Raw genomic sequence first — 8,802 nt, 5'->3', positions numbered from 1 at the left:
CATTCATTTTACTTTTTCCACCCTCTTCCTCATTCAAATCTCATGTCTCAATCTCTAGGAACTGGAAATAAGCGGTCGCCCCACGTAGCACAAGAAAACAACCGCGCAGCAAATGAGCCCATATTCGGCGCAGGGCGAACACGATGACGGATGGCCACTACTCAACCAGACTTTCGCGAAAATATTTGAGGTACGAGAACTTACAAGCCTTTCGATTAAATTAAATACGAGCGAGAATGACTAGGATAAAGAGACCCACACTCACTGATGGCCCTGACCCAGGAGTTCACACTTCCCGACTCTTAGATGGGGGTGTGGGGGAGTGGTGGAGATCACACAGAGCAGAGAAGTGGAAGGCACAGTCTGCCGAATCCGAGGGGTGCGTGGTGGGGAAGGTGGTGGTTAAGAGGGGGGAGGGTCGGTGACATCCGGCGGACGCGCTAAATAAAGGAATAAAAGGACGAATAAAATCTGCTAATCCCATCACCTGACTCGATCGCCGGACTCGGTCACCCACGATGCCCGCAAGTGTGCTCGCACGCCCTCTCGCTTTATACCTCCTATACTTTAATTAGAGAACTACACTATGGTTTTTCTCGACACAGACCGGAGTTGTGACACGCCGTTGTTACGCGTGGGAAATCTATTTAGAAAAAAATGAATGGAGGTTGAAGCAGGGAAACCCACAGATCTCTCTCTCTCTCCCCAATCCCTAAACACTCCTGATCCCCTCCCCACCCGCCCCACACACGCACCAAATCCTCGCGCATTCGACGTCGGTGAGCACCACTGACTGCCGCCGCAATCGGGCCGCTTGCGTCAACGCATTCTCTCATTTTTTTTATACCCCACACCCTCCTCCCAGAATTGGAATTGTGTCACCCCGGCTACGAAGAACACAGTCTGATGATCCGTAAAACGTTTTCATTCAATTTCTCGCGGGACAGCGATTTTTTTTCCCACGCTCGAAAAAACCGACAGTGCTTGTTTTCCAACCAGTGACAATGAAGGGCGACGGAGAGAAAATTGGGGAAAGCTGGTGGAGGGGACTGGGGTGCGAGAGGGAAAGGATATTATGATGATGATGATGACGAGGAGGAGGTGGATGAATAGACAGACGTGGACGATGGGACAAGACTCCTCTCGAATGGGGAAATTCGCGAAAACTACTGATTCGCGAGGCCGACAGACTCCGGATGTGGCTGACAGAATTGGAGAAGGAATATCTTTTCCTCGGTTAAAATCCCTCCCTCACACGACAGCCTGCTTTTAAATTTCCAACATTTTCACTCTTGTTCCTCGACGTCCCCGCCCTCCCACATTTCATGCTGATGAACTCGTTCCGTGCCTCCGACCGAGAGAAATAATGCTTCTCAAGAATTCCAGATCACTTGAATGCGGGGCTCAACGGGTAGCATTGCACGCATACAAGTAATGCGTCAATCATTCTGCTTGAGAGAAATAATTAAAGAGGAAGAGGTGAATCGCACGGTGGAAATACGGCGGTGTTATGTGCACGCAATCTCATTTCATGAGCTTGAAATATTTCATTGGAGAGATTTACTACACGAGGCCCTTCAATGAGACTTCATTGGGAATTAATGAATCGTGTTTTGATCATCAATACTGCGATTTGACGCCGTTCTCCGCCGAATTTTTTCCATCGCTAAATGGCTTTATGCCTACATACTTTCTCGGTTATAACTTTTGCTTTAAATGTATTTTATGAGGTGTCTTCAACTTTAAGTCTTGCTGAACAACATTTTATTCAACAATCTCCTTCATCAATTCATTGTGCTCATTTCCATTCCCAAGATAAATACGACAAAGACACTTTCATGATATATGCAACATAATATGTTTTCTATTCCTTAATTCTTAACAATGCAGCTATTGAAACTCAATACCGCAGCACAATTCCTTCTTTATGCGCATCAGGGAAAATATAAAAATCATCATTAAATTACTCCCATATAAATTATCTTTTAAATTACATGATGCCGAGTAAATTTGACCAACAGAACATGTGGAGAACGCACCCATTCGATACGACTGGTACTCGAAATCCCCGACAGCTGCCCTTAATAAAAGGAGTTTACGCGGGGATGGTGACATTTTTCGAAAAACCAGGATAAAAGAACAACCCCGAGGGAGGGACTGGAGAAGTGGCAATGTAACCCAAAAGGGTCTTCTGGGCAGTAGCTGTGTGCAGCCCAAAGACCCGCGAGTTAGCATGTCTCGACGAGAAGTTTGGAAACTATGTAATTCGAGCGACATGGTACCACTCACATACTGAATACTTAAAAAAAATCATTTCCCTTTATCTTAACTCTTTCACTTTCATCTCAGGAGCTCTGGAATAGGAAATGCTCTACAAGATATAACTGCCACAGCGGACTTTTCCCCCAAGTTACGCACCAGCTCGGAGGAAACACGTCTGCAAATAAACGAGTTCGGTTATTATAAGACCTCACAAACGGTGTTTGCGATTCTCTTGTACATGCTGAGAGGGACAACCACGTCGTCGAGTTGAGATCACACCCCTCTCACTCCACTCCGCGTACTGATGACAGCCAGTCCCGTTCAGCAGTGTTTACTACACCGCGCACGGGATCTCGGGAAATCTTCAGGATGGGTACGGACATTTGTGAGATAGGGGGAGGAGGAGAAGAGCGGGGGAGGGGTTGGGGAGAAACGGGATTTTGGTCCACAAAATTTTTTCACAGAACTCAGAAGACGATGCGTCAGTGAAAGACAAATGGAAGTTTGTAGGTATGTGCAGCAGTCATCGCTTTTCTTCTCCAGCTCCGTGCTCCCGGACCCTCGCATCTTCCTCCTCCTCCCCTGCCTCACCTTTCTCTCTCCCTGCCCAACCTTGGTTTCTTTTATTCTGCTCCATCCTCGACCGACTCGGCTTTCCTCCCCGTCGCCACCCTCGACAACCCCCGAAGTCCCCCATACTTCTTCCCCCTTTCCAATCACGTCCGGACTCGCGAAAAAAAATTAAAAACTGTCCCAAACCAACCCTTACGAATTGAATTATGGCCCCGTCGGCGGCCAAGGAGATGCGGTCGCTTCCCGGCTTCTTCATTGTGCCTCCTCTCCCACCCAGTCCCCGACTTTCCTCCAGAATCGCAGCTCCTCCTTCTCCGCTCCCCGAAAAGAGGTTGGGGGAGGAGGGAAAGGACTCTTGGTTGGACGTGGGCGCTGGTTCGTAAACTATTGTATTGGCTTTAAGCGGTTTGATGGCTTTTATGATGGAATACGCTCAACCCAAGTTGAATGAAGTTTCGCGATTGGGATTTATAACCGCTGGCAAGCGAGTAAAGAGCTCGGGTACCCCCTGCATGCAGTATTTATTTTTTCCCAATTTCGATTCGGGTATTTACTTGAAAGGATATTAAGGAAAAAATATATCTCCATTGAAAAATAAACAATCTCCTGACCTGAATATTTGGCGACGTCTTTTCCGGCGGTGGGATTGGGAACATTCCCTTTGATGAAATTTGCTAAACATATTATGGGCCAATGGCAATTTTTTTTTGCTCACTGGAATCGGTTGGCGAAGATGTGTTTATCAAAGAAAGTTTGCAAGGAGTGAATTGGCTGAGAATTTGATACAAACTTAAAAATGTCTCCATGCAAAAAGAGCCTTCGCAAATTTCATTCCAGGTCACGTCTATGGATGATGGAAGCGGCTTACTTTTGTTCCATTATTGACGAGTTACCTAAAGATAGCCATGTTCTCTTCAAGCAATTATGTTCTGAATATCTTCCACAAGAAGATGAGAGTAATAGCATAAGTCTTAAGAAGGAAACTCTGGAAGAAGTTATAACCATTCGCATTTCTATCATAGTTAAATTGGAAATTTTAAAAATTATTCAAACGAAAACTCATAAATAAATAATACATGGTTCCTTAATAACATTTTCCATTCAGTCTGCGTTTTCATTTGGAACGGCCGGCCTTTTTTTTATTCCGCATGTCTTATTCCTCCACTTAAATAATTTTACTTCGAAAACACTTGTAATAATAATATGACCAAAAAATACATTTCCATCCTTTTGCATAAAGTTACCGACCCAAAAAAAGTAAAATGGGTGAAGGAGCTGTGCTAATACAAAACATGAATTGTTAATTATGCAGAATTGGTAACTCGTGCGATTTGCAAAGAACAGAGAATAATACTATGCACGAAAAAATAGCGGCATGCCTCCGCAAGAGGGGGTCTAATGGAGAAAAATGTACACAACTCACGAGCTAACGAATGCTCTCCTTTTCTGTTAACATTAACACACTACCTTCGGAAATGTCCAACATTTTTCAATTTTAGTGAACTCATACTCCAAATTATTTTGAGTAAAAATTCAAAGCAATGCGATCCGACCGAATAACGTTCGCATGGAGATACACGGGAACCTAACGGCCTCAACTCTCAAAAAGTAATCAAACGTAGATTTTCGCGCAAACCGCTCATACGTACGTACAGCATAGACACACACCAAACCTGCGGGAGCATGAATAAACTCAAATTCCTTCTAATTTTAAGCGAAAGGGAATCTCTTTCTGCAGCTGATATTCAACTCACACCTGACTGAATCATATTCAATTCAGTCAACAGACGGCCCGCAAATCGATATGAAATACGCCACCCACAACCCCCACCCCCCCTTCCGACTCAACCCCCTCCCACAGCACCCGGGCACCAGTAAATGTAGGAAACTTTTCAGCGTGGCAGGCCTGCCCAATCTGTTCAAATTCTCCTTTTGTAAATGCAGGCAGCGCCCGAGTGGCCTTAACTTCGAAATAATGCGCAATGGTAATAAATGGCTCCAGCGGCACACGGAAGCCCCCTTCCCTCTCCTCTCTTGCCCCCGTCCCGCCCGACCTCCCCCCTCTGCACCCGAACCCTCCCGACAACGCCCACCAACGCGTGCATCAACCCCTTCCCGCCCTCCTCCGTAAACGAACTCCCCGCACCACTCCGCCGCCCACACGAATTCTCCCCATGCGGGCCCGGGAGGGAGAGAGAAAGGGGTGGCGAAGGGTGAGTGTTTGTGTGCGTGGTTGAGATGAGTGGAAGGAGAGTAGTGGGAGGCCCAACACCAATTTCCTTCCCTACCCCAAAACCCCTCGCACGGACCAATCCTAAAAACCCAAGCCCATCCCCCGCCTTGACCGATTTTCAGCTCAGGCGAAATTCCCAATCTGCATGATGCTCTCTCTCTCACCCGTGGGTAGGAACGGGGGCATGTGGGTGAGAGGCAAAAGAGAGCGTTGGGCGGAATTGGCGATGGGTTGCGGGGTGCAGAACGGAGGTTTCGAGTAAGGGGAGTAGGGAGGGTTTGGGGGAGGAATTGGGGGAGGGTAGGGCGGCATAGACGGAGATTTCCAGTGATAGGGAAAGCGAGGGTAGTGGGAAGAGAGGATGGAACGATAAAAGGTGTGAGAGGTCCTACTATGTGAATCGGAGGTGAGTGAAATGCATGCGAAAAGGATTGCGCTGAGAGGAGCAGGGGATTACAAGGGAAAAGGAAAAGATGGAATGAAAACGTCCAGGTGAACGGAATTCTGAGAAAGTTATTCTCAGACAATCACCGAACGTGAGAAAGGAGCGAGATTAGCTTGACGGCCAGGGGGTAAGACTCACGACAGAGTCGCGTTTAGTTTAAACATAGGTATTTTGAAAACTGTTGTGGTGGCCCAACCGGTCGGAGTAATTATTTTGTGAAGCATGAAGGAAATTAGGACCACAAAAAACACTTCCGATAAATGGACTTCTTTGCCTTCCAATTACAACTCTGTCATGAACAGGTTCCGCAAAGAGGCGGATGAATTGGTCAACTACAAGATAAAAGGATTGGTTTAAAATGTATGGACTTAAACCTATCGTCCATTTACAGGCTAGTACAATTTTGCACAATTAAGAGGCAATGAGACAGAAACGAAAAAAAATGAAATCAAAATACTATCAAAATTGGGTAATTCAAATCGAGTGAAACTTAAGACCCGGTATGTTTCATTGCACAGAATTCAGGCATTTTTGACTTCCACCTTCAGTTTACATAATCGAGTACCTCGTCAATTTCCCATAAAAAAGCCAGTTAAAATTATAGACCGTATCTTACATTGGAATCATATATATACATACAGATATGCCAAGAGATGAAGAAGTTATCCACCAAAATACAGTTCAGGGGAGTGCCTACGGATTAATTTATTCCAGAACAACAGCCCTCAGAAGCCAAAGATAGATATCGACACGATTTCATTAGCACACATAGAATACCATTTCACCGATGAAAGGAGTAATATTATGCACGACGTGGGGAGACTGTCACACGGTTAAAAGGGGTAACAAGGGGGTGAGCACTCAGGAAAACCTTCATGAATTCCCCACATAAAAACGGGTATAAGGCGGAGCATAAAAACTTCACCACCACGACACTTGAAACCCTTTCCCATAACGTCTGAATGCACGCGCCCTTAGACGACGCGATAAGCCGCAAATAATGGAAAAGGGAGTGGGCCGGGAGGAGGATTGTGAGGGAGATGAAAAAGTAAGGAAGTTTTCTAGGACGCCCCGAGAGCGGGCCAATAATTTCGGCTCGGATAATGCAGATTGTTGGATAGGAATGGGATTATGGAAGGAGGCAAAGGAGCGGCGGCGGGGGAGGAGGAAAGAGATGAGAGGAGCCGAGGGAACGTGCACTTCGCCGCACAAAGGATCGAGGCGGAGGACGAGCGCGGAGAGGAGGAAGCAGTGGCAGGGTTTGTTGATGAAGGGAATCATGGCGAGAGGGAGAAGAAAGGCCAACGGTAGAGAGAGAGACGAACCCTCGCGGGATGGTTACAAAATTCGAAATTCACTTTGCAGCAATCCGAGCCGCATTAAAGAAAAAGGGGTACCTGCACGTTTCACCATGGAGAGAGAAAAAAGAAAGAGTGGGAGGGAGGGATTGCAGGAGAGCGAGGAACGTGCAAGGAGATGAAAGACATTTTATTTCAACCCGTACTCGACAACGGTTGGGTCCCACATTTTCCTCGATTTCTTCCAAATAAAACGAAAAAAAATAATAACAAACCTCACAGCTGCCCAACCGTCAATTCACTTAGCTCACTTTTTAACCTGCTCATGCAATTTTCGCATTTGCTCGAGGAAAGCTACTCAAGGAGGTTTCCGTAGACTTTCACATCCCCCCCCTCCCGCAATCCCGAAACATCCCTGTCCGACTCCACAGCTTCTTCGGTAGCTGACGAGCTTGGGGGTGGGGGAGAGAGAGAAGGAAAACCTCCCGGAAGAGAGAGGCCAAGGGTTCGATCACCTCCCAGGGCACGCTCCCTTTGACGGCAATCCGCCAAATGGAGACTATCTTTCCATCCGCCAACCGAGCCTGCCCCATCCCATGCCCCTCCCCTGTCATCCTTGCCCGCGCTGAATTCCCGATAGAGGGAATGGGGAAGGATGGCTGAGGGTGAAGGGGGGGCGTGAAATGGAGAGGGGGGGGAATCGGAGAAGACGGTTGCAAGTGGGGAGAGGGGGAAAAGCCGCGGAAGGAGGCGACGATTGGGGAAAGAAGGAAGGAGGGTGGGAGTGAGGAGGAAGGCGGTCCTCGCCACTAATGCGGAGGGAAATCGGGGAATTTCTCCGCTGAACAGAATAAAAGTCGGTGTCGGCATAAAATTCAGCCAGTTTCCCCAACTATATATTTTTTCCGGAAAATTTCCGCCTTAAAACGTATTCCCCGGCCCGAGGGTCTCGAACGGGGAGTGAGGGAGGAAGGGAGAAAAACGAGCGGAATGGGTAGGAGGAGATGGAATAAGAATGTTCTCCGAGTTTGAAGTTTAGCCGAGGATTACTACGACAATTACTTCCCCTTATACACACACTCACATCAGCAGAGACCAAACCTAGAGAGTGGCGAGGGGGAGTGTATGGGGAGGAAGGGAGGATTTCAAAGGCGGCGGGGATGGGAGGCAGACGGGGGAGAGAAGGAAAAAAAACAAGACTAAAGCATGAGCTTTCGCGACGATTCCACGGACTGAGGGTGACAGGACTTTAAATTAATGGAGGACTCCCCGAAAAAGGTTCAGACGTCCTTATCCCGCCAGGAGCTAGAGGGACTCACTCTCCTCCCGTTCCCCCCCTCCCCATTCTCCCTCAATCCACCCGGTTCACCCACCTCTCTAACCCCTCCCCCCGTCTCATTACTTCCTCCCCCTCTCTTCTCCTTCGCCACCTCATATTATTCGAAGCCCCGCTCTGGGGAGAGAGAAAAAAGATGGAATCGATATGGGTAGACCTAAATGGGGGCGGAGGACGAGGAGGCGAGGGGCCACGCAGCCCCGGATGGGGCGGAGGGGTTGCGATGAAGGACAACAACCGTGAGGAAGAGTGCAGCGGACAGGAGGCAGGGAGAAGGAGAAGAACGGGAAGAGGGAGAGCAGGGACAACTCCTTCGGGAACCAGTCGCCCTCCCCCCGTGCACTCCCGTGCGAGTTCCACCGGAAGAGTGGATGAGATCTAGGGAGCGGGGATGATCGATGAATATCGAAACATCCCCTAGCATGCGACAAATGTCACGATGGTAGGTACCTGCTAGTGGTGAAGGAAAAACACTTCAAAAGTGGTGTGGAAGAGGACTGACGCAAACGGGTAACTGGAGAGGTGATTAAAATCGCAGCCGAGCGAATAAATGGGAAATGAATTCTTTAAAAAAGGATAGCTGACACGTAACTGAGTGGCGAAGTGGGACGCGAAAGTGGTATAGGTCATAAAACTACATCTAAAGACGTATTGA

This window comes from Hetaerina americana, unplaced genomic scaffold (genome assembly GCF_022747635.1).
Source record: "Hetaerina americana unplaced genomic scaffold, ioHetAmer1.1.p SCAF_42, whole genome shotgun sequence".
Taxonomy (NCBI): Eukaryota; Metazoa; Arthropoda; class Insecta; order Odonata; family Calopterygidae; genus Hetaerina; species Hetaerina americana.
The sequence above is the reverse complement of the archived record's forward strand: the minus strand, read 5'-3'. Positions refer to the sequence as shown.